Source organism: Sus scrofa, chromosome 3 (genome assembly GCF_054392235.1).
Source record: "Sus scrofa isolate SSC_HxYL_T2T_F1_AM1 chromosome 3, Sscrofa_HxYL_maternal_Yorkshire_Landrace_v2.0, whole genome shotgun sequence".
NCBI lineage: Eukaryota > Metazoa > Chordata > Mammalia > Artiodactyla > Suidae > Sus > Sus scrofa.
The window spans coordinates 112,896,240-112,920,271 of record NC_139385.1 but is presented as its reverse complement, the minus strand read 5'-3'; the positions used below and the strand labels follow the sequence as shown (position 1 = coordinate 112,920,271).

The 24,032-nt window shown below is 41.0% G+C and overlaps 1 long non-coding RNA gene across 1 annotated transcript in view; it reads left to right on the top strand.

The window, feature by feature from the left end:
* Nucleotides 1–24,032, top strand: part of LOC146404861 (uncharacterized) — a 47,985-nt gene that overhangs the window by 12,790 nt on the left and 11,163 nt on the right. The window lies entirely within an intron of this gene.

Here is a 24,032-nt window from a genome sequence, read left to right as displayed (position 1 = left end):
AGCCGAATCCTTAACCCACTGAGCAAGGCCAGGGATTGAACCCCCAACCTCATGGTTCCTAGTCGGATGCATTAACCACTGCGCCACGACGGGAACTCCATGAAGTCCATAGTTTAAATTAGGGTTCACTCTTTGTGTTGCATGGTTCTATGGATTTTGACAAATGCATAATGTCATGGGTCCACAATTACAGTAGCGTACAGAAGAGTTTCACTGCCCTAAAATTCCCCTGTTCTCCACCTACTCATCTCCCCTCCTCCCAGCCCAAACTGCTGGCTACCACTGATCTTTGTACTGTCTCCATAGATTTGCCTTTTCCAGAATGTCCTGTAGTTGGAATCATAGAGTAGGATACATCTTCTTTCACTTAGCAATAGGCATTTAAGTTTCTTCAATATCTCTTTCATGGCTTTATAGCTCATTTTTTTGTTATTGCTATATAATATTTTATGTATGGATGTACCACAGTTTATTTATCCATTCACCTACTGAGGGACATTTTGGGTGCTTCCACGTTTTGGCAATTATGAATAAAGCTGCTATAAACATTTATGTGCAGGTTTTTGTAGGACATACGTTTTCAACTCATTTGGGTAAATACCTAGGAGTGTGATTGTTGGATCATATGGTGAGACTATGTTTAACTTTGTAAGAAACTGCCAAATTGTCTCCCAAAGTAGCTGTACCATTTTGCATTCTTACCAGCAGTGAATTCTTGTTGTTCGCATCCTTCAGCATTTGGTGTTGTCAGTATTTTGGATTTTATCCATCCTAGTAGTTATGTACCAACTATGTTGTTTAACTGGTCAGATCCAAGAAGAGGTTCTATCTGAAACATTTGATAAAGGATGTGACTTCAGAATCAGTTTTTTTGGAATTGGGAAAGGAACCAAAACTGAAGCTAAGTTGAAAACCAAAAAAAGAGGAACCAAGTCTCACCCCAGGATGGCAAAGTCTACCCAAAAGCACAAATAAAACTAATTCTCAAGTCTAGGGTACATTGGTATTTTTTAGCATCTGAACATCTCCTATTTTAGGATCTTAATTTTGGTTAGATGGAATTCTTCAAATACATTTTTCAGAAAAGATAAATGGATAATATATTTTCTGATTCTGTGGACATTGGGAATGTCTTCAGGCATAGAAAACAAGTATGTTGGAATATAGGAATATCTGTTGTGCTTTTCTGCTAAGCTTTTCCTGTTGTTGTTTTCTGAGGAAAATTTACTCCTTCAACCCATATGTTTTTGGTGCAGTTATTACTTCAGAGTAGGTATGTACCTAGAGCTGGTTAATTGTGATAACTTGTCCTTAATAACTTATATGATCCAAATAGGACTGGCCAACTGGGGCCCTTGAATTAAATTGTATGTAGTGATTGTGAGCTATATGGATGTAAGAGTTGGGCTGCCAGGGGCCATCTTCCCTGTCATGTGAACAAAGTTCATATGTGAAAAGAGGATGAGACAAACATAAACAGAATGAAACAAACAGAAATAAGCAGATCTTGGTAGCCCCTGTAGTGGCTCAGCAGGTTAAGAACCCAGTATAGTGTCCATGAGGATGTGGGTTCAATCTCTGGCCTCACTCAGTGGGCTAAGGATTTGACATTGACACAGATGTAGCTCGTATCACACGTTACTGTGGCTGTGGCATAAACCTGCAGCTGCAGCTCTGATTTGACTCCTAGCCCTGGGAACTTCCATATGCCGCAGGTATGGCCATAAAACAACAACAAAAAAAAACACAAGCAGATCTTAAAGATGGAGAGAGAGCAAGGGAGCACTGGGAGGGAGGAGAATGAAAAAGTGAGGGTGGATTCAGGGGAATTGTTTTAAATCTTGAATCAGCTGTGCTAGAAATCTTACTCTTGGACCTTCTAGTCAAACAAGACAATACCTTTCCTTTGTTTTCCTTAAGATAGTTTGGGTTGGTTTTCTGTCCTTTACAACTGAAAAGTAAATCTGCAATTGCTTTTAGGAATAGGCCATTGCTAGAAGCAAACTCTAGAGTGAAGATTTAGTGGAGGTGAAGTGTAGCACAGGATGGAGAGGACACCCATACCAAGGGCAGGAAAATTGACTATCTTTGTTATGCGATTCCGAAACATGGTTAAAGGGTCATCTGTTCCTTCTTTAGACTCAGACCATGTGCTTGCTGAGACTGGAGATTTAAAAGAATCATCAAGATTTCAGGATGTTGTCTGCTTCTTGCATATCTTTCAAGAAAAGAAAAGGCTTTGGTATAAACTGGTCCCTATGAAAGCAGGAAGGAAATAGTATGTAACTTTGCTGAGAGGCTTTTCCTCCATTTGGATGTGGACAGTAGTCCAAGATGGCTGTGCATCAGATAATCATGCGGTTCGTGGGACTACAAAGGCCCAAAGCCCTTCACCAAACCAAAGTTTGTGTTAGCAGAGGTTGGGAGGTGGGAGATGGAGTAGGGGATGTGATGGGGACTCAGGAGAACTTAGAGAAATCTGGAAGCTTAATTCTTTATGCCCCTCTCCCAACTAACCTGCTGAGCACTGGCTGGTGGCGAAGGTACAATTAATTCCTAGTAAACAGCCAACAAATGGGTTCAGCCTGGGCACAGCACTGATTAGTTCTGCCTCAATACTTCAGTCTGAGGGCTAAGATTTGCTGTTAAGGGGCAGATATGCAAAATAATCTGGTTTATATTCAAGGACAGACTGGATTTCTGATTTTTATCTATAGAAGTAGGCTCAATCAGTAGATGACTAGGGTTTTAAAACTATTGAATTGCCAGAGATATGACAGCCCTAAAGAACTTGGATTGTTAAGTTTCTAAGGCAATCTCCAGGTCCTTGTGATAACCCTAACTGTAAGAGGGATGCTAAGGGGCAGGACCTCCAGGAGGATTTTTCCTTACATTTATTTTAGGCACAGCCTTGAAGAATAATGAATTTGAGAGATCTTTGCACAGGGATAAGCCTCACGTTGTCAGATTGGTTTCACTGTGAAGACATAAATTCTTGCTGTGCTATTCTGTAGGATCTGGTACATGCTGTGGCATATGTCACGTCACCTTTCTGAATGGAGTTTTAATTGAAGATATCCTGTTTTCCCTCTACTGTGTAATAGAAGTGTAGGGGATCCTTACATCGATCATTTCAACTATCTTTTTAAAAATTATAACTAATTATTGTGCCTTTACTGTGAAAAATTTCAAATAACCACAATGAATAGAATAATGAACCCTGATGTATCTAGCCTCAACAATTGTCAATTTATAGTCAGTCTGGTTGTACGAATATTTCCACTCACCAGGTTATTTTGAAGCAAATTCTACACATCATATCATTACATTTGTTAATAAGTCATGAGTGATTTTAAAAACACCACAATATCATTATACCTAAAAATTAACAATGATTCATTATTATTATTAAATATCCAGTGCTCAAATTTCCAGTTTCATGAATATTATTTTTAAAATATAAAGTACAGGTTATTGAATCAAGAGGAACCATATCTGGATGTCAGAGATGTGTACATCACCCGGAAATCTTGGATAGGAAGATGGGTTGCTAATTGGATGTGGTTCTGTGTTGTCCCTCTTTGGAGTAATTGTAATTTTAGTTAGCATTAGTTGGACAAATAGTAGGTGGAAGGATTTTTGAAATTGTATGAGCTTGTGTTAACATGAGAGAAATAGAGTTGGTATTTGTTCTTATTGTTTGCCCACTTTTTTTTTTTTCTTTCTGTGAAAGAACTGCCTCTATCCCATCTTACTATGTTCCTATGAGACTGTTTAATCACAGTGTATCCCCTAGCTGCAGGAATAGTGAGTGAGCCAGGAGTGACCGATAATGGGCCAACCTCTCATCCATGGTAATTAGACATGGTCTGAATACAAGCAACGAAAGTATTTTTTTTTAATGAGATTTTAAATCTCATGGATACATGGAGTCTGTCTTCCATTTGAATCATGAGCTAAAACAATATGGGCATGGGATTGTTTCCTTGGCCATGTTTCCTGGGATAGGGAGAAGGTGTATTTAACAGTGGGAGATAATGAAGCCAATATAGAAAGAAAAGCAGAGCCAGGATAAAGCAGGAGGTAATGGGGTTAATGGTGTGGAGAAAGATTGAGAGGGATGACAATGACGATATTTGAGCCCCTGGGTTTAGCTGTACTTGAAGTTAACTTAGAAGTTTTTTGAGCCAATATATTCATTTATTTCCTCTTTTTTTTTTGTTGTTTTTTTGTTTTTTGTTTTTTGTTTTTTGGCTGCCCCGAGGCATATGGAGTTCTTAGGTCAGGGATCAGATCTGAACTGCAGTAAGCCACAGCTGTGGCAATGCCAGATCCTTAACCCACCATGCTGGGCCAGGGATTGAACCTGCATCCCAAAAGCTTCCAAGACACCATTGGTCCTATTGTGCCACAGCAGGAGTTTCCATTTATTTCCTCCTAAGCTAGTTTGAACTGAGTTTCCTCTCAGTTGCATCTAAGAGTCATAAAAGCTGGATATAAAACCTTGAATAACAAGTTTTGCCCCTCAAAATTCTGCACACTTTGCTTAATTTCCTTCTAACATAATACAAAGAAGTTCGTGATCAGCCTGACTTCTCCCCTTTATTATACAACTTGATTTTTCTGTTTGGATGCTTGAAAATATTTTTATTTGTACATATCTTTTCCCCCACTGAAACGCTGTGGGCTCCTTACATCTGCGTAATTGAGGCTTCTTCCCATTTTTGATTTTTTTCGATTGTATAATTGATTATAAATTCCATTCTACTTGCTTTGGTTTCTTTTACCTATAGTTCATAGGTTGGATGTTTATAAGTTGGAGAAGGTGGGAAATAACAGTATTCTGACAGACTCCAAAAGCAGAAGCTAGTCAATAAAGGCCATTGCTCCATTTCCTGGGTTGGGACAGGTCTTGCATTATTATTCCAGTGAGCCAGACAGTTGGGAGAAATGAATGGTCTTTGTACCCACCCCCCACCAACCCTGGATGGGCAGTCTTTCTACTCATGCAGCATAACACAACAGTTCACTCTTCGGTACAGTTCCATCAGAATGGTAGTCAATGAAAACATCAGTTTTTAATCCGTCCTTCCCTTCGGATTCATACATATTTCAATGAAAATTTTAGAGAGATTGGGTCAGATGCCATTTGAAGTTGGAAGTCTTTTCTGCTGACTTAAGAGCCAGCTTCTATCATGTAATTTGTATTTTTAATATTCACTTAATTCATTAAATCAATTCTCAAACCAGCATTATCGAGCAACTTTTATATGTCAGACCCTGTCGTTGGCTAGGCCATAAAGTTGAATAAGATGCTATTCTAATTCTTAAGGATCTAGCATTCTGGCGATGTATAAAGCAACCAACTACAAATGACTGGTAAGCCTATAATATACGCAGTACCCTTTGGGGAAGGCTTCACAGGGGAGGTGACAGACATTTATATCAAGCTTTGTAGAATCAGTTGGAACTTACCAAATGAGAAGAGGCATTGCTGTGTTATTCTATTATCACAGACATGTGTCCTTTTAATGAGGCTATGATGGGGTCTCTGCCTGCCTACTGATATTTCTTTCAAAATTTTACTCCACTGCTTTTAAATTTCACAAATGCTTTCTTATTACTGACAGATTTGCATGCCACACACAGTATAAGGGGTAAGATGGGCAGCTTTGCCTCTCTCCTTGTCAGTTTAATTTCTCTTCCGCTCTAACCACTAAGTATGGGGATACTGGGTTCGTACATATTTTAATGGCTTATCTATTACAAAATACATTTATGTAATTTTGAAGAAAAGCAATGATTTATATTAGCAGAAAATGAGTTTAAAGGGGCAATCTAGTCTAACTTACTCATCTCCAGTTCCACTTTCTAGTTGTGAAAGTCATACAGCTAAGTAGGACTGGGGCAGGAATAATAATGATGATGATGAAGATTGAATTGTTGTGGCAATTTTCACAAATATCATTGTATTTAATGTTCATAAAGATCCTCTGAGCCTCATATTATTCCCTGTTTACCAGTGAGGAAATTAAATTTAGCAATAGATATGTTTGTTTTAAAATGTTATATTAAAATTAATTATATAATTTATTATATAAATTTATAATAATTTATTAAATTGAAATGTTATATTGAATCTCTGGACTTTTAGTCCAGTACTGTCCCTGTGACTCAATGAATGCTTACTGGTTTTTGTTTAATGGAATTCTAATTAAAAATGCTTTTCAAACTTGGCTCTAGGGTTATCTTTCTTTTAAAAAAAAATGCATGATAAAATGCAAAGATAGTATCTAGCCCCAATATCTGATTTCTTATACTTAGAGTCTGTATCGCAAGTAGTATTTCCCATGCCCCTTGATAGTACACTGCTTTGTATTATTGTCTAGTTTGTTTTTATATGATTTGTGTTGTCTGGGGAAAAAGCCTTTTCCTTGCTCAAAATCTAGTAAATTTCTTTTGTACCCCCTCTTTGTGACTTAAGTTCACCAACTGTCAGCTCTTTCCCCGCCCTCTCCATGGTAGACTGCCAGATTGCATAAATCATGCCTTTGGCTATTCTTCTGTCAGCCATTGCAGCAGAACTTTTGCAAAAATCTCATAAACAGTGTGTTGCAGTATCAGTGGCCTCTGCTACTAATGCCTTCCTTCTCCCTCTTTTATCTATTTATTGTTCTTTTTTTTTTTTTTTTTTTTTTTTTTTTTTTGGTCTTTTTGCCTTTTTCTAGGGCCGTTCCTGGGGCACATGGAGGTCCTAAGGCTAGGGGTCTAATCAGCTTACGCCAGAGCCACAGCAATGTGGGATCTGAACCACATCCGCGAACTACACCACAGCTCACGGCAACGCTGGATCTTTAACCCACTGAGCGAGGACAGGGAACGAAACCCGCGACCGCATCGTTCCTAGTCGGATTCGTTAACCACCAAGCCACAAGGGGAACTCCTCTTCTCTCTCTTTTAAAATGATGCTCACATCCCTTGTTTTATGGGGTAGACCATGTCACCTTTCTTCCACGGGCAGCTAGACTTTTCTCATGAATTTCACAAAGGCACTTCTCTTACTCCCCAACCCCCTTGCTTCTTTATTTCCATTAGGGTCCCTAATTGGAGCATTGTTATGCTGAGCACCTATCATGCCAGAGTTCTGTTTTCAAATCCTGACTCTGCGACTCTTTGGTTGGATCTTCTGGGGCAAACTTCAATCTCATCTAATAAATGGGATCACACTGCACATACCTACTAGCAGACTGAGAAGGTGGAATTAGATGAGAAAGTCAAGTGCCTAGAATAGTGCCAGATACATAATGTTCACTAAAAATGTGTTGATTTCCACTTTTATTATTCCTGTAAATAATTTTTTTTTTGAAATTTCTCTTTGTTGTCAAGCTAACCATTTAGTCATATGTCACAAACTCACCAGTGCCTTCTCTCTTTTGGGACCTTCTAATTCAGCTGTTTTGATCTTGCCTAAACTTTTATTTCTTGAGCATCTTGATCCAACTCTCTTTTTAACCATTTTGCTTCATTCTTTTCCTAAGAGTTTTTTGTGCCTACTACTCTCTGGCATCTTGAGATTGGAGCAAATGGTCCCTTCGGGTCCTTCCTCAGACGTTTTTAGCCACTTCATATTCTCTCAGTAGTTTGCTAACTTCACATTTAATCTGATAAACCAGTTCCCAAAAAATCAATTTTAAGGTAGTGGAAAAATTGGTATCTATCACTTTACAAAGTATGTTCTGGTAGCTCTGTTGGCTCCTTTCCCACTTTCCACCCAAACTGTTAGAAAATGCATTCATATAAATATTCTTCAATTCTGTATTATTCATATTAATTTCATAGACCGTGATTATTTCCAGTTCTACCCCTTTTAGTTGAAGGGCAGTCAAGATCCTCTTCGAATTCTAATGCTTCTTTTTATATTCAGGAATTTCACCATTTAACACATATAAAATCATTCCTGGATACAGGGACTCAAAAAATAAAAAAGATTGTCCACTCTTCAAGTTGTCCCTTCCTTATTTCTTTAAAGGATATTCATCTTTTAAATATGAAGTTATCCCTTCCTTTTTTATTTCTTTAAAAGATATTCACATCCTTTAATTTTTATAATCATTAAACTTGGCTTCTTACATAAATAAGTATGTAGTACTACATCCTTGGAATAACTCTCACTGTCAGGATTATCCTAAGGCTTATATTAAGCAGAAAAAAATTAGATGGTTCCCAAAAGAAGTGGTTTGGGTATAATTTGCTTAGTATTTGCATATGCCTATTTAAAAAACACTTCTTGTTTCAAGTTAAAACACTAAGGCTATTAATGAGAGTAGACAAGGTGCTTCATGTTTGGCTGTCATAGTTGATATATATTGCCTATTCCAGAAACATACCACCAGAAGTAAGCAGATGAACGGAACAAGGAAGAGAAAAAAAATCTCAAGAAATCCTCTAAGACAGTAATAGCCCCCATCTGGAATTTTCCTCTCTTCTGCAAGAGCTTTTGCAGTTAGAGTGCCATGTGACCAGAGAGAGCACTGGTTTGCATGACGCAAATTAAAATTTATTCCAAGTCTGCCCCTTGCTCCGCTGTTGTCCTTATTGGCCTTTGAGTTGGAGCATGGAAGACCCCCATGTCAAAATAGAAATGTTTAGGCACAGAATTGTGTTGCTGCAAGGAATCTTACAGATCATTATACCACAGAGGTTACCAAGCCTTTTCAAGTGTGAGACCCCATTTCAACCTCAACATTTCTTGGATTCCCATTCAGTAGGACTTAAACTTATTGTATCCATGGATTGAGATGGTACCTAATGATAATATGCCACTATGGCTTCAATAATCTGGCATGAATTTAAACTTTATGAATGAGAACAACAATTACATGTATTTGAAACAAAGAGCTATACCTATATGAGTAGAGACATATCATTTATCTATAGCCTACTAGGTGTACACATGGATTTAGAGATTCCATTACTTTGGAGGCCCCCAGGAACCTGCACCTTGGAAACCATTGATCTAATCTAGTCTTTTATTTTAATGGATGAAGATAAATGTGGTTTGTGGATATTGAATGACTTTCCAAAAGATATAACTAGCTAGTGGCAGAGTCCATTTCATTGGCACCTTTCCCACTGTGCCTCAGCTGTCTTAAACTTTTCTGAAATTATTCATCCAGATCAACAGAGAGAAGTATCATAAATGAACTTGCTTAGAGGAAACAGATTCTGTACCACACACAGGAAAATGTGTCCCTATATTTAATAACAAAACATTTGCAGTTAGATTGTATAGAGAATTCTTGCATAACCTCCCCCACTTGACAAGTAAATATTTCTTGAGGGTTGCAAGGAAGTAGAATCTTGTTAGGTACTTTATAAACTATAGAATAAATTTGGAAAATATTGTATTTCTGGTCACAAGGAAACCCCCCCCCTTAAAAAATGCAGAGAAAAAATTTTAAACCTTAAATATTATGGGTTTTTGGCAATGAACAGGCACAAAAGTCAGCAAGAATGGACATCCTCAACTTCTGCCAAGTCAGGGGAAGCAGTTCTGGCTGCTGAGTTGAGATGAGAAATGAGAAAAATCACCAGCCAAATAATACATTATAATATTGGCAGACACAGGAGGAGGAGTGTGTCAAAGATATTAAAAAGGCTTTCAGTGTTAGAATGACTCGATTCAGCTGGGGAAAGATGAAAAGAGCAATTGATATTTCTTGGATATTTGTTAATGTTTAGATTCAAGAGGGTGTAGAGAGAGTAGCCAAATCTTTCATCCAAGGTTTCTGAGTGATTGATGTGAGGTGAAAGATGCTGAACTGAGTGCTGTTCAAATCTGGGCTCTCCCTGGATGACCCATTTCTGCCAGTACTGCATTGGCTTAGAAAACTTCAGGGGTTTACAAGATGAGCTTTAGGTCTCTTTTGATCCGGATGACCTTTGGGAGGGTAGTTGATTTGGATTCCTGTGAACATTCGGGTCATTTGGGAGTAGATCTCGCATGGTACAACCATATCTTTTGTGTGGATGTAGTAATAACGAAGGTTCATTCAGTCAGATCCAAGTGTCTCAAGACAGTCAAGGCTACTTACCTCCATGTGATTATGTTTATGTATTTGCTATAGATAGAAGATCTGTTTTATGAGCAAAGTTTGCCATCTTCATTCCAAGGCAATGATTTAAAACTTGCATTTCCCAAGGAACCTTGAGAAGATAGGGCTGAACACGAGCAACTCTATCCTCACCACCGGCAGCAGGTAGCTGTAACTCAACCTGCATTGTCTTTGGAGGACAGCACACCTGAGTCCTAGAGAAGCAAAGAGTAGATACAATTGGTGTTGACAGAAAAGTTGTACAAACAGATCGTGATTAATTCTGTAGCCCCTATAGCTGAATGTAATAAAGTTGGGAGTGCAGGGAATGGGGCTCTGCCTCCGTGTCCTCTACCTTTTCACTCCCAGGACTCTAGGTGTCAGAAGCAAGGAATAGTGTTTGCCAAGGAGCAGAATCCTTTTTCTTCCTGATAACTCTCCTGTTAGAGCTGCAGTGCTGGCAGCGGTCCTGAGAAGGGATCTGAAAAGTGGGCTGGTTAGCAGGAGCGTTTTCATTGCAGGCAGATTTGGTTGCCTTGGTGAAGCCCCCACGCATCTGAAGACTGGCTCATCTGTTTCCGGCTGGGGATCACTTGTGCTCACCCAGGCACCCACGAGAAACCTGGGAGACTGTAGAGCTGGTGCCAGCTGAACCAGGAACCTTTAAGAAGCAGCAAATAAAATAGACAATTTTACTCACCATAATTCCAGGAGGACTGATTCTTGGAGGAAAAGCAGTCAGAGGAGCATTTTCAGTGTCAGGGGCCTAGGACAGGAATGGCAAGTTGGGGAGGAGGACAGAGCTGTGGGGGGTGGGGTGAACTGCGTGAGAGAGTCTTAGCAGTTGCCTTGGGTGGCGAGAGTTGTTGAAGATTTTAAGGATACAGCCTTTATGATATGCTTGTAAAACCCCTCACCCTGCTCCTTTACCGAAATCACAATAAACGTCTGCGGTCTGCTCTGTCTACTGCGGGAGTCAGGACCCCCCTTCGGCTGCTGAGCCGTTGAAGTGTGGCTGATCCAAATTGAGATGCACGCACAATAAGTCTAACATATACACTGGATTTTGACAACTCAGTGTAGAAAATAGAATGTAAAATCTCTATCTCACTGATACATTTTTTATGTTGAATACTTGTTGAAATGATAGCATTGTTAATATATTGAGTTAACGTATATCATTAAAATTAATTTTACTTCTTTTTACTTTAGAAATGTATCTCTAGGGAGTTCCCTTGGTGGCTCAGTGGTTAACGAACCCGACTAGGACCCATGAGGATGCAGGCTCAATCCCCGGCCTCACTCAGTGGGTTAAGGATTTGGTGTTGCCTTGAGTTGTGGTGTAGGTTGCAGATGAGGCTCGGATCGGGTGTTGCTGTGGCTGTGGTGTAGGCTGGCAGCTGTAGCTCCGATTCCACCCCTAGCCTAGGAACTTCCGTATATCGCAGGTTCGGCCCTAGAAAAGAAAAAAAAAAAAAAAAACAAACCAACAGAATAAAGTATCTTTAGAACATTTAAAATACAACGTGGCTCATATATCTCTATGGTGTGATATTAATCTACATGACACTTCAAAGCTTCTGCAGTTAGCTTCGTGTTTATTTGGGGCTGGTATAGGTGGTGTCACAAGGAAACACATCCGTGTCCACTGATGGCCCAAATGGCAGGGAGGTCAGACTTGATCTCCCTCAGGCTCCAAAAGGAGCATTTCTCAGCAGTCTCTGGTAAGTACATCTGTGTGCTGAGACCTGCAGGCATTTGGAAAGATTCAGAGTCAGGGGGATATTTGGGAGAAATGGAGCCTGACTTAAGTATATCAAAAGGAGACCAAGTTTTCCTACAAGAATACAACTGGTATTAACAGAGAAACCTCTGGGGGCAAGGAGGGGAGACGAGGGTGTGGCCTTCTCCGTGAGGGTGACCGCCACTGTCAAGCCTCAGTAAAAATGCCTGGGAGGGAGGAAAAGAAGAAAGGAAGGAGGGAGATGGAGGAGAAGGAAGGAAATAGAACTGAATTGAGAAAAATAGCCAGGCGAGGCTAGACATGGCTCATGTGGTTCCTAATAGATCCTGTGAATTTGAAACAGCTTGAGAAACAACCACTCCATGGAGCAGAAACCCTCTGTAAAACCACCACAAGCTAAAGAGAAACCCAGCTTTCCTAAACGTTCAGTAGCAGCAGTCTTATGTGTATTTATTTGAGAAACGGCTTGGAAGCTGCCCTGGTTCTGGGTTAAGACAAGACGGTGGCGAAAGGAGAATCTGCATAAGCGATGAGGTCAAAGGGCTGCTGGGGTCCCCAAGGTCTTGAAGACTTTCCTTTAGGATCCTGCAAAGAAAGACAGGGAGACCCTGGCCGTGTCCCTGGCACGGTGTTATTCTGTTGCAGGGTAGCACCACCTGGAGCACAATTGGACCCTTCAAGTATCCAGAAGAGCATCCTTCATTTCACTTTATGGCCAGAAAAGACACTCCTTCTAGAGAGTTAGTAGAAACACATAAAACCATTCAACGAGTTCAGCCTATGCTCTGGGTCTGAACAAATTCAGTTCAATTTCTTACCCCATAACTCTTGTGTCTATGGAGCCAGGCAATGAAAATGAATGTTCTAAATAATGACCTGAGGCGCTGCAAGGGTGTGAAGTGCTCAGAAATCATCAAAGAAAGATTAAATTATGTCCTGAACTTACCAGAGCCAAAAAGTGAACTAATAATATATTTTAGACACAGTTGCTCCAGGAGCTGAAACTGAAAACATGGAGGTATTTAGCCCCAATTTAGCGAGAACATCTAAAGTAATTAAAAAGCCTCATTCTTAAAGCTTTCCAGCTAATTGAGGGTGCTTTTGCATATTGGAAACAGGTAGGAAAAACGTGTGTGTTCAGGTTTCTCTGAGGCAGAATTGGTAACATCGCCATCCTGGTGGACCAGCTGCGTTGGTTTATACAGAACTAGTTAGAAAAGCAAATCCTCAGCCCCCCCACCTCTCCCGGACCTGCTGAATGGGATCTGCATGTTAGCAATATCTTTAGGGGATTCTTAGGCACTGAGAATCCACTGGCCTAGGGAACCAGTCTGTTTCTTAGAAAGCAAGGAACACCCTTTCCTTGAATAGGGCCACAGAGGACCACAATTAATGCTTATTTTATGTTCTAGGTACTATGCTAGAACTTTACATGCCTTATTTTAATCCTTCAACAATCCTAAGGAGGCAGGATAAAAATTAATCCCATTCTACAGACAAGAAAACTGAGATGTAAAAGCATTAAGCAATTTGCCCAAACCCACAGGCCCTAAGTAGTAGAATGAGGATTCACATCTAGACTGCCACTCACTGACTTTCTAAATACAGGACATGATTCAGTCTGTCTTATTTAGGTTTTGAGCCATCTTCAAGGAGGGCAGATAGGAAGTTCTGTGGGTCCTTCTCTCATGGGTTTTCTTTATCCTCCCCAGAAAGCCTGGGATTTCCTCCTTGAAAGTCCCACAGAATCTAGATGGTGGAAGGTCTTCCTCTAGTCATGCCAAGTGAAATGCACTTTCTTTTTTGGCTTGCAGTAGCTTGATTTATTTTCAATAATTTGCATTTCACCAAGACACTCTAATACTAAAAAAATTCATCTGCATGTAACTAAAACCTTTATATTGAACATCAATTGAAGTTAATGAGTCTTCTATTTTAAAAATGCAAATTATTCTGGAAAGATTAGGGCCATCCAAAATTCATAATTTAAGTTACTTAAACCAGATCATTGCAAACTCTGGGAACAAGAGTGTTATTTGCAGGGAGGAGGAGGGGGCGTGGGCAATGAAGATGATGTTGGGAGAGGCAAACTCAGTGAAGAGTCACAACATTTATTTTAGAGACCAACAAGGAAGCATGGAGGCTGGATATGGTCGTTTCTATGTGGTGTTTACACACATGCGCCTTGGGATAGAGTGTGCAGGTATTTCCAGTTTAGGTTGATCTATCTGCTGGTTGCAGATGTCAGGTGGCATTTAGGGTCTGTCAGTTTCAGTTTTTGTTGCTGTAAATAATACGTGGTCAGGCTCTTGAACTGAAGCTTAAAAACACGAGTGGGTTATTTGAAGACAACTCTGTGTGCTCAGTAGAGTTGAATTAGTGTTCGTTCAACTAGTCAACTCACTGCACAACTAATTATGTTCAGCCTTGCGCATCACACAAGAACAAGACCAGTTGTTCCTCCCTAACTCTCAGGGCTGGGTGCATATCTTTTGGGTGTCTTGATCTATTGTTCTCTTTTGTTCATGATAAAAAGCAAAGTGATACAGTTATACATATATATTCCTTTTCAGATTCTTTTCCATTATAGGTTATTACAAGATATTGAATATAGCTCTCTGTGCTCTGCAGTAGAACCTTGTTATTTGTTTATTTTATATACAATAGTGTGTATCTGTTAATCCCAAGCTCCTAATTCATCTCTTCTCTTGCTTTCCCCTTTGGTAAACATAAGTTTGTTTTCTATGTGTGTGACTCTGTTTCTGGTTTTGTAAATAAGTTCATTTGTATCATTTTATGTTTTATCTATAAATTTTTTTTTTTCTTTTTAGGGCTGCACTTGCAGCATATGGAGGTTCCCAGGCTAGGGGTCAAATCAGAGCTGTAGCCACTGGCCTACGCCACAGCCACTCAATGCCAGATCCAAGCCACATCTGAAACCTATACCACAGCTCATGGCAACGTCGGATCCTTAACCCACTGAGCAAGGCCAGAGATTGAACCTGCGTCCTCATGGATACTAGTCAGATTTATTTCTGCTGAGCCATGACTGGAGCTCCTGTATCATTTTTTAGATCTCACATATAAGTGGTACCATATGAGATTCATCTTGACTTTTTTTTTTTTTTTTTTTGTCTTTTCTAGGGCCGCACCCATGGCATATGGAGGTTCCCAGGCTAGGGCTCTAATCGGAGCTGTAGCTGCCGGCCTATGCCAGAGCCACAGCAACGCAGGGTCCGAGCCGCGTCTGCCACCTACACTACAGCTCACGGCAACGCTGGATCCTTAACCCTCTGAGCGAGGCCAGGGATTAAACCCGCAACCTCATGATTCCTAGTGGGATTCGTTAACCACTGAACCACAATGGAACTCCCCGTCTTGATATCTTCTTAATAGGGGCTGTAACAATATGGAGATTTGTGTGTGTAATAAAATCCTTTTTATTAACTCTTATGTGGGTTTTCAGTATACTTTGCAAATGTGAACTCCCAACTCACTGCATCTGGGCACTAGTTTTCTCAGGTATGGCTGGACACACAGAAGCTTAGAGAGAAGCAATGGCTGGTCTGAGGTCACCAAATTAGTGAAGTAGGCAGAGCTGATAGACTGATTATCCCTTTCTGCACCCTTTGCCTAGCCAGTCCACCCACACCCTTAGCTTTCCTGACAGCTGCCTTTCACAGCTCCTTAGGAAAAGGGAAGTTCAAAAGCAGATGAAGGAAAAGGAAATTGTCCCAATCTGGTGGTATTTTAACATTTAATCTAAACCTACACTGCTGGACTAGTGGCCTCCATGTGATTTAATATAGTCATGATTAGACTAAATCTAAAGAGAAAAGTACATGTACAGTAAACTGACACTACAGCATTTGGGGGAGAAAATGCTAACTCAAGCAAAATATACATTTATTTCAACCGCATGCATTCTAGTGACTGCTATTTGTTTCTTTCTGTTCGCTCAGGGATTAAATTGAGTGTAAGCAGCCTGGAACCATTTGAAGCCTCATCCTTTCATTCGTGGAAGGTGCCAGGTGTCTTGCCTCTAGACTCTGACATCCTGCTGGTGAGGATAACCATCCATAAATGAGAACCTTTGGCTCTTTGTAGGGCCATCTACGGACTGATTGAGTTGGCAGTGACCTGACAAATAAATCAGAATGATGCAGAACTAAGAGCATGAGCTTTGGTGGCAAATGGTCTTAGGTGTGAATTCTGCCACTTAGTGATGGTGTGATTGGGAATTCCATAAGTGTTTTCTTTCAGGTGGTGATTAAGCAGCATATGATAAATGGTTAATAATAATGGTAGTGGAAATAATCGTTGTTGTTAAAGCAGCTACCACTAAATGACTGCTTACTGCACACCAGCCACTGTGCTAGGAGATCTCAATCTCTACAGCAGTAGTAAGAAAAGGCTATTGCCAATAAATGTGTACCTAATCATTGTCTGCGGCTTTTTTCCTCGACTGCATAGGTACTTACTGAGCACTACACACAGGCAGACGCTGTATTAGGTGATTCAACATTCAGTGGGTTGTGACCTCATTTCTCAAGGAGTTCTTGTATTCCTGGGGAAATGGGGAAGAAGACAAAGGAAATAGGATATGAAAAAGGACTATCAGGGGGAGATGGGAGCAAATGGAGGGGAGAATATGAAACAAACCGGGAGTTAGAGAAGGCTGAATCCTTAAGGCTCTGTGGCCCAAGAGGTTGCTGGACTGCTAGAGGTCATGGACTTCTGAGTTCAAGTCCAATGCACTCTACTAATCCCTGCTTCCTAGGTGAGCATCGTCACTAAGACAAGACTCTGGGAAGCTTCTTCCCAAAGAAAAGATTACTTTAAGAGAAAAAAAAAAAAAAGACCTTTTATTGTGAAAGTTTTCAAATTCCCAAAAATGGAAAAGAATACTAGGCCCTTTTACCCATTCCCCATATTCAACGTTTTGCCATGCAAGCTATATGCAAAGGACACTATTGGCAGGGGGCTCTACTGGTGAATTCAAAGAGACTATATAAATCCCATGTCCATTTCCCCTTGTCTTTTATCCATAAACTGGATCCTTTCTCTTCCCCCCCTCCGTTGTGAAGACACCCCTTGATTCTAACAGGAGAGTGAGTGCGGGGCCTGTGATCCAACCTCCATCACTGCTGGAGTAAAACAGCCCCTCATACATGCTGGGATAGCATCTCCTTTTAAACTAAAGAAAGTAGTCAGGTTTGCATTTTGCATATATGCACCTTTTTTTTTTTTTCTTTTTTTTTTCTTTTTGCTATTTCTTGGGCCGCTCCTACGGCATATGGAGGTTCCCAGGCTAGGGGTCTAATCGGAGCTGTAGCCACAGGCCTACGCCAGAGCCACAGCAATGCGGGATCCGAGCTGCGTCTGCAACCCACACCACAGCTCACGGCAACGCTGGATCGTTAACCCACTGAGCAAGGGCAAGGACCGAACCCGCAACCTCATGGTTCCTAGTCGGATTCGTTAACCACTGCGCCACAACGGGAACTCCTATGCACCTTTTTTAACATCAGTCATAAAGCCTGGTTTGGTGAACAATGCCTTCATCATCACGTGGTTGGTATAGTATGGGCATCTTAAATAAATAGATCGGACACAATGGACGTCTTAGTTAAGATGCTAGACCTCATCAGGTAACTGTTGTCATCCTCATCTCTTACTTGGCAATCATCCGGTGAATGCGAGATCTGATTGTGAAAATAGATTTGCACCTTGTCTTTTTTCTCCTTTTTCTCCATCAGTCCCAATCCCTGGGAAGGCATCTGTGTCAGGCACCATGCTCTGAGTGGTGATTTTGAAGGTAGAGGGGGGAAAAAAAAAGGAAAAAAACCAAATGAGTGCTTAGACTACTAACCCATGGAATTTATTTCGTGGTGCATATTTTGGATTACAAAAGAATTGATTGAGCTTTTGAAATAAGAGTAAGACATTTCTGTAAGGGAATTTCTAACATTCAGTAAAGAGATTGATTGGGTTTACCAAAGTGAGACCAGGGCTGCTTTTGATAAAAAGGAAGTGATTAGGTACAAGAGAAAATGTTTTGGATTGTCAGAACTGAGTAGTCCTTGGCTCTGCTTTGATGAATCAAGTGATATTTGGCAGGACATCTCATACCTCTGGTCCCTGTTTCCCTACCTGTAAAATATGCAAGATCCTCTTAGCCTCTGATATTTTGTGACTTTAAGAAGCTTTAATGCAATACAGTAGTTAAAAGTAGGATCTTTAGGAATTGCATAAAGCTGGGTTTCAGGCCTATGTCAGCTGCTTGTTAGCTGTGTGATTTTGAAAAACTCAGCCTTTTCTCTATTTTCACAGTCTGGATAACTAGTACAATTGTAATAGCTTAGCCTAGAATTCCTATAAGATCAAATGTACTGTGTTTAACACAGTGCCTGACACATTTAAATTCTCGATAAATGGGAGTTCTTATTATGTGCTCTTGTTTACCTAAATAATCAGAGACCCAAGAAGAAAAACAAAACCCTCAGCAAAATTTTCCTGAAAAATGAAGCCCAATCCTTGTCCCCAACTAGCATTATTTTCACAAGTACTTTGCTACAGGGGTACCTTCATGAAGAATGAATTATGAGCTCAGTGCCATGTCTGTGGCTCATTTCTAATTTCATTCATTTAAACAACCAACCAGCATTCACCAGATACTCACTGGATGCCTTCTAGGTTCTTGAAATTTTAACTGGCCTCGCGGATAAAGAGGCAAATATGTCATCGTTCTTGCTATCATGGGGCTCACAGCGGAGAAGGCAGAGGTAGATTTGAGCAATATCGTTACATTATCCTGTTCATTAGCTCTTTCTTTCCTTGTGTTTTCTGGAAATTTTTTTCAGATTCAGAAGCTGGTGCCAGGCTTGTTTGTTTTCGTTTTTTTTCCTTTTCCTTTTTACAGCCTCGCCTCTGTGGCATGTGGAGTTCTCCCGCTAGGGGTTGAATTGGAGCTCCAGCTGCCCACCTACACCACAGCCACATCGGATCCAAGCCGCATCTGTGATCTATGCCACAGCTTGTGGCAATGCTAGTTCTTTAACCCACTGAGCGAGGCCAGGGAAGGAACCCACATCCTCACAGATACTAGTTGGGGACTTTTTTTTTTTTCTTCCCCCAGGGGCAACATATTCACAGCCAAACTTATCCCCACGTCCCAGGGCAGGGGACCCAGGGCTTGCCGTAGCAGTCATCTGGGCCAGCCTCTGCTACGAACTAGTTGGGTTCTTAACCCACTGAAGGACAGTGGGAACTCTGTGGTGCCAGTTTTAAGGATGCTCCAAAGTCAGATTTCTCTGTGGCTGAGGTTTGATGAGGTATCTTCTCACCGAATGTCACTGCAGACTCTGTGTTGCATTCTATACTTGGTTCACTTCTTCTCTTTCTAAAAAGAGTTCATTAGAAGACTATTTGAAACAAACTGGGAAAATGTGCAGATGTTGGTATATAGCTATTTGAAACAAACAAGCAAGAAAACAAACAGAAGAAGAATGAGTAGCCTGACTTCACTTTAAAAAATAATAAACTTAGTTAACTTTTGCTGAGTCCTCTCTATAAGCCAGGCAGTGCTTGAAGCAATTTGTATGTAATTGTTTATTAATCTTCACAACAGCCGCGGTAAGTAGATTCGGGGATAATTCCTGTTTTGCTGGTGAGAAAAACTGAGGGACAGACAGGTTGAGTAATTTGCTAGTCAGGCAACTAGTACGTGGATAAAATGGGATTTAATCTTTTACAGTCTGACCCCAGAACCAGGCTCATATCCAGCAGTTTCCGAATAGCACAAGATTCTTGTCATAATTTTCTATTGTTTTATTAAATATTGAACGCAAGAAAATTAAATCACAGCAGATGGCAAATATAATTCAGACTTTTATTAAATGTCAGAATATCAGATCCTTCAATGCATTTTACTTCTGGGCAATTATCCAGGTTTGAAGCATATGTTTAAGTCTTTGCTGCCGTGATTACTGCATTGACTTAGAGCAGCAAATCAGATTACATGTTGAGGATTAAATGACGGACACATGCTTTGGGGTGGACATCTTTTGATCTTGGTGTGGGAGTTCAGATGTTCCCTTCGAACCAGCAGGCCTTCTCCTGGCCTGACTATTTCCTTTGAACCACCTGCTCTATTGAGAGAGTTGTCATTTAACTTGGAACTCGTGAGTTCTGAAAGGGACATTTATTCCTTTTCCTTCAGCGAGGCACATGCCTGCCAGAAATAAATGCTCTTGGCTTGTAAGTTTATAGCTACTATCATAACCATTTTCTGTTTAGTTTGAAAAACCCCAAATTGCTACCTACTCCGTCTTTTTTTTTTTTTTTCTCCTTCCTTAGAAGTTCTCTCAAACATAATTCTTTTAGTGGAAATAAAAGGCGTTTTCTGTCTTAATATACTATAGCCATGTTTTAAGTCTGCATCTCCTCCAAGAAGCACCCACATCACTTGCTTCTCATACCATCTGTAGTCTTCTGACTTCGCCCTCCCTAACTCCTTAAAGGCTGGATTTTAAACCAGTCCCAATTGCAACCTCATGTCCACCTCAGTTCCAAAATCAGTCCTGGCAGGAAATGTATCAGCCTTGCCTTTGGGACTAGGCAAGTCAGCCTTGATGACCAGTGATATGGCCACCAATACTGGGCCCCACGATTTTCCTCATCACCCAGCCCTGACCACAGCCTCTTCCTGACCTAAGCCTGCTCTAAGAATCTCTGCCTACTGTCTTCCTCCCTTTGGGCTGAAACTCTGCGTATCCAAAAACTCTGCACCAACCCTGTCGTCACTACGCCCTTGGCTGATTATGTCTCGAGACTGAGTCTGATTCTTTCTGCCCAGAGCTAAGGGCAAAACATAAGCTGGGCACTTGGGGCTGGATGTTCTGGTTGCCTATGGGGGCACTTACAGAAGTGAGTGCTGAAGACAGTCTTGAAGGGCTGTGACACTTGTGATTCTAGAAAAGCAGTTAAGCATCTCTAAACAAGGAAGGAGAAGAAATGCCATGAGCTTAGAGGGGAAGGGGTACATTACTATACAAAAGAACAGGTGGCCAGGGGTACACACATGGAAACTGGGGCAGAAATGAATGGTGGCCTAGCACAGAGGCCAGGCAGGGATCTAGGTGAGGGCTGGTGATAGCAGGGGTGAACACTGTGGGCCTTGTGACACTTTATATGCTGGGGAGTGTGCACCTGTCAGCCTGGACTCGGGACCTTCAATTTTGCAGCTGGTCTGCCTTGTACTCTGGTTCATGAAGCCCATTCCTGCCTGTCCTTTGTTGCCAAGGCCTCAGTGAGCCTCCTGCCTGCCTGAGCCTGGGCTCTGTCCCATTTTCCATTTAATAGAATTGATGTTACTCAGCACTCCCAGGACACATGGCGTCTCTCTGTTTCACTCTGGCCCTGATTTCAACAGAAGGGGGAAAGAAAAGAGACCTGCCAACAGGGCCTTCAACTCGAAGTCCTATCATGCCCCTTGCTTCTTAGGGACAAACCTGAAGGATTCTGAGAAGCATTTTTCAATTCAAGCATTTTATTTTGTTTGTCTATCATAGAACATAAATAGTAGAGGGAAAAAATCATCTCTAATTAAAGTCAGCAAATGTATCAATGTCTAGTATTTATCGGTTTTACTTATATCCCTAACCTTGTTATAAAAGGCACAAAGGCAAAAATAATATAAAATGTGGTTCCAGACTTCAAGGCTGTACCTAGAAATCATCATGATTTAAAGTCATCTAATGCGTATAGAAATGTAACAAATTTCACAGTATGGTTCATGGATTTGGGTATACCATAACTGAAAGTATGTTGACTTAAAGCACACAGAGAAACTTTGTTATAATCTTACTTTCCAGCACTAGTCTTTAAGAGAATTCTAACTTTAAGCCCTAAAGTTATGTGAGTCCTTTTGTTATAGTAATGTAGTCCTTTTGTTATAGTGTATGTGTATACACACGCACACACACGTCTATCTTGCAATATGACTAGCAAGTTGGATCAGCCATAAAACTGGCCCATGAATAGCTACTGGCTGGCTGGCTGATCAGCCTGTACATTGTTTGGCAAATCGTCTCAAGCCACAGAAAATGAGCTTCAGATAAAGTGAATGATTTAGCATAATTTACTTTCTCATAGTGAGAGAAGCTCTATTTAATTTTCACACCCCTGTGTCCAATATCTTTCCATGAAATACAGTGGTCTACTTTTCAAAATTTCCCCGCTGGTGGAAAGCATGCATTTATTTTTAATACATGCCTAATTTCTCATCTATAGGAATAAACCATGCCTCTGGGAGAGAAATGCATTGCATGGATACACTTTGTAAAGGTAAACACAGAGGCATTCTGCTTTCTGTTAATTAATGATAGCGATGCCAAGATTTTATAAGAAACAAATTTTGCTTTTGAACACCAGGGAGATTTTCGAGCATATGAAATGTTTCAATTTAGGAAAAATATAGCACAGCCAAAAGTCCACATGTAGCAGGTGAATTACAGTTGGTGTAGAAAATTGGATGCATCCAGAATTTGGTCCATGAATGTTCAGTAAATACAACTGGAGTCCTGAAAATATTTTCTCAAAGCTGAAGACAACTTCAAAAGATGGGGTTTATTCCAGTATTTTCCCAGGAGTTGGAGTTCAGATGCATGGGTTGGGACTGTGGGAGCTGAGAGAGGCTGTAGTTGTGAGCAGCCCACTGGATAAAACTGTGCCTTGGGTGAGCCAGGGCTTGCCTGGCTAATGAAAGATGGATTTTCCCTGTCTCCAAATGGAGATCAAGTCTGACCTTTTTGCAAGATAGGAGTTTCAGCTTCCTCTTGTTTTTATTCATTAGGAAGTTATTTATGAATGCTCACTAACTGTGACATGACCTCCTTGGTGTGTTTAAAGCAACCCTAGGCTGGTGTTGTCAAAAGTCTCATTGTACACATAGATGCCGAGAGTCAGCAGGAATGCCAGGTTTGACAGGGTGAGTAGCAAATGATGCGAGGGCTGAGTCACTCTGCAGAGCACAGCATAAAACCCCTCTTACACAACAAGTTCTGTTCTCCTGCCCTTATCCACCGACTCTGCACCAGCTAGACTGCATCTGCCTTTCGGCTTGGGCACCATTGTTGCCTAGAGGCATAGTTGGTGATACAGAACAGTGAAAGTCAAGACAGAGTGAAAATACCAACATCTAGGTCCTCTGAGCCTTCCCAAAGTTGTCTGCTCTTTGACTTCCAGGAATCAATTCTGCAGAAATATTCAAGCAAGTGTCCACAAAATATCCCCAGTGAAGTTAACTACAGCATCACGTATAAGAATGACGAACTGGGGAGTTCCCGTCGTGGCGCAGTGGTTAAGGAATCCGACTAGGAACCATGAGGTTGCGGGTTCGATCCCTGCCCTTGCTCAGTGGGTCAAGGTTCCGGCGTTGCCGTGAGCTGTGGTGTAGGTCGGCTCGGATCCTGCGTTGCTGTGGCTCTGGCGTAGGCTGGCAGCTACAGCTCCAATTCGACCCCTAGCCCGGGAACCTCCATATGCCGCAGGAGCGGCCCAAGAAATGGCAAAAAAAGACAAAAAAAAAAAAAAAAAAAAAAAAAAAAGAATGACGAACTGGGGTGGGGGAAAAAATGTAATTGTAATGTATACATGTAAGGATAACCTGACCCCCTTGCTGTACAGTGGGAAAATTAAAAAAAATATATTAAAAAAAAAAGAATGACAAACTGGAAACAACCTAAGTGGGAGGGGGGCCATAAATTATGCTATATTTATGCATCGGAGTATTATATATAGCTGTGAAAAAAACCAGCCAGACAGCCTTTATCTGAATAAAAATGACCCTCGTAGATTGCTGAGGGGAAAACATCAATACGTATAAAATATGATCCCACTTCTGGATTTAAAATTTTGTGTGTGCTGCCTTTGTGCTTGGGAAGGTGTGGGAAGGATGATCACTACTCTGGCTTCCTACAGTGTTTGCTTTTTTTTTTTTTTTTTAAGGGCCGCACGTGCTGCATATGGAAGTTCCCAGGCTAGAGGTCGAATCGGAGCTACAGCTGCCAGCCTACGCCACAGCCACAGCAACGCCAGAACTGAGCTGCATCTGCGACCTACACCACAGCTTGTGGCAACACTGGATCCTTAACCCACTGAGCGAGGCCAGGGATCGAACCCACAACCTCATG